The sequence below is a fragment of the Coffea arabica genome, chromosome 8c, assembly GCF_036785885.1.
Source record: "Coffea arabica cultivar ET-39 chromosome 8c, Coffea Arabica ET-39 HiFi, whole genome shotgun sequence".
Taxonomy (NCBI): Eukaryota; Viridiplantae; Streptophyta; class Magnoliopsida; order Gentianales; family Rubiaceae; genus Coffea; species Coffea arabica.
Window position 1 is genome coordinate 18,432,071 of NC_092325.1, and position 3,055 is coordinate 18,435,125.

The following is a 3,055-nucleotide window of genomic DNA, read 5'->3' on the forward strand; positions in this document are numbered from 1 at the left end:
GGCTTTTGGGAAATGAGATGAATTTTGTGTGAGATGTTGGGACTGATTTGAGGAAATAATGAAGCCATGATGGCTGAAAAATAGGTAAAAACAAGGGATATGCTGCCGAAATTTTACTTGAAGGCTAGTTGGATTTACTTGTGATTTGAGCAAAGGGCTTTTGGGGTTGTTTGCGCCTAGGTCTTCATGTTACCTTTTCGTTTCCAAGAAAATCATGTTTTCCACCCTTGCATTAGTATTTATTTGGTAAGGCGTACGACATGTAGTCGAGCCTCACTTGTGCATTCCGTTTACTCGATTTTGGATATGAAACCTTCAATTAGTTTACTTTGATTATTTTAGGGTTTCTTGGCGATTAAAGCCAATCTGAAGTGAAAACTTTTGAAGTTGAGCCGGTGAGTGTACCACTCCCCTCCATTGCTGTTTAACTTGATTTCTGCTCTGCAATCTGTTAAATTTGTTTGAGACGAGGGTGTACTTTATCACACTCGTTCTTCTATCTGTTCATATGCCAATTTTGAGTTCTATCTGAATCGGCCGTCTGAATCTGCTATCTGTATCTGCTATCTGTTTCTGTATCTGTTCTTTTCTGTGATCTATGAGCTCAAATCCTGTGGCTAAGTTATTCGAGTCGGGCCGGCAAGGGCCTGGACGATTAGATAACGAACCACGGTAGTCTGTTCGGGGATTTTTGGGTATTGAGACCCTTGATTCCGGTATACTCGAGTATTACCATTTCTGTTCGGTTACGGTGAGCGGGCCCGGTAAAGGGGTGTTTGGTGGACGGAATTCGGTGTAAAGAGGGGTCTACGGACGCGTTGGTTCTATATACGTTGATGGAGAGTCAACCGGTTTGGATCAAATACTGCGCTGGAAATTTGGCTCCTGAGAGCCGCCCGTATCCTTCTGATTTGAATCATTGGTTCCTTTGCTTTACATCTGGCATGTGTACTTGAGTTGCTAAACGTGAAATGCCATGATTTTATTGCTATCTGTTTGGTACCTCATTGAGCGCAAGCTCACCCCTTTCTGTTCCTTTTGTTTTCCTTACAGGAAAATAAACACTTTTGGTCTGGATTTGACAAATGGCTGCCAAATTGAGCTAGTTGAACATATTGTTTGTATAGCTCATGTATTAAAATCCTAAATGTAATTTTGGGGACTGTTTCCTTTTGATTTGGCAAACTAGACATGTATCCACTTTTGAATACTTTTGTGTGCCACTTTGGCTTGTAAATGCTAAGTTTCAAGATGTGAATGTTTGCTTGGTATTTGGTTGGGTTCTGACGGGTCGGTTACTATTCATGGCCGACTCCGGATTTTATTTTATTTTATTTTGGGTTATTTTACTATTTTGATTTGTTTACGCGCGTTTGTAAGTTCCGGAATGAAACAGATAGCTCTAATCTGTTCCGTTAGTCCTGGCTAGAGCTGGGCAGGCGGTCCGCCGAACCCTTTGGTTCGCCTTAGGGTAAGGTGGGGCTGTCACAGAATTCCTTCTATAGTTTTCTAGTGCTAGTATTAGCTTCAAGTTAGCTTCTTAATGTCTCTTGCAGTCGACTGATTTTTGTTATTATTTGCAGCAATTGAACCTGTTGACAGAGGCTTCGGATTCGGATTTGGGTCTAGGATATTACAATCTACCAATCAAGCTACCATTTTCGCTTGTGGTACCCTTATACTCTCTATCTCCTCTTTGCTTCTTTTTTTCGGTTATTTATAGCCAATCCAATTCACTATAAATTTATACTTTCTAAATCATCCTAAAAATTGAAATGTTGCTATACAGCTACTAAATGCACTATGTATATAATGCATATGTAGGTGCACAGTGGTTAATGTGATTTAATAGCTAAGACTAATTACTATGAATTTTTTTGTACTTTTTTGTGTTCTTGCTCCAGTTCATGACAATCTCAAATATGGCTGTGTTCCATTTTGTTTACTTTTCATTGTTGTTGTTTGGGAAGATTAAATTAACTGCCGTGTCTTCATTATGTTACTTGCTGCCCTTTTATGGACAACAAGTGATTTTCCAGCATAAGCCTATTTTCAACTATATATACTTGTCTAAATTGTGTTATGTTTGTAAATGAGACGCTCTTGTAATTTTCCAGCATATATGAGACCTTAAATTGTGACTAAGGCATATTTATTATAGATACAGTGGCTGTTGCGATTCAAAAATAGCATAAGTTATTGAACCTTAATCCTTGGTCTGTGACAATAGTAACATGTAATTTGCCAAAGAATTTAGTAAATGCTTGTTACTTTTGTTTTTTCATTTAGGAAATTTGAAGGCTGTTATACGTCTTTGATATTAAGAGTTTTCTTTGTCTGTGACAATACCTGGTTTTTACTCTCTATAATTGGTTCCTATGTGCATATTAAGAGCTATCTTTGCTTTTATTTTGTCTCTTATTCTGCTCTTTATGTAGTCACTATTTGGATGAGAGTTTAAATAAATGAGACTTTATTTTTTGTGAATCCTCATTTGATTTTCCTTGTCTCAAGTTTGTTTTGTCATCTACTAATAATTGTATTTTTCTATTGCAGATATATTGCACATTTTAGAGTTTTGGAAGATGAGTAGCCGAGGCTACTTATTAGCTCAAAAACTGGTTATAGTGCTATCTTATGCTTAGGAAATGTTTCGTATAACACAAAAATGTTTTGGGACTTGGATTCGTTTTGTACTGCTCCCTTGCCTTATATGATACAACTCATTCTAATACTACTTGTCAAACTCTTTATAATGTGATGTTGCACATGATTATGATATTGGAAGGATTATTATAATATTTTGGCATTTTCTATTGTAATGGGTGAATGTGTTTGTTATTCATTAAGCATTGTTAGTGGCTCCCATTTTTTTATATTACTCTAGCAAGAAATACATCAAACTACACAGTGACAAGATATTGTAACTGAATCACATTTCTCCAATGACAAGTGCCTATTGTCAGTAAATCAAATGTCTTTATTGACAACAATTGTTGTAATTGAATTAAATTCTATATTGACAACAATATGTTGTCACTGTTGAAAGGTGTTT

At 36.6% G+C, this 3,055-nt stretch overlaps 1 long non-coding RNA gene across 1 annotated transcript; it reads left to right on the forward strand.

Moving 5' to 3' along the window:
• Positions 1-1,585: 1,585 nt before the first annotated feature.
• On the forward strand, positions 1,586-2,822 carry LOC140013892 (uncharacterized). The gene is made up of 2 exons (XR_011820736.1): positions 1,586-1,670; positions 2,557-2,822. It is a non-coding gene; the product is annotated as an uncharacterized lncRNA (long non-coding RNA).
• The last annotated feature ends 233 nt before the right edge of the window (positions 2,823-3,055 follow it).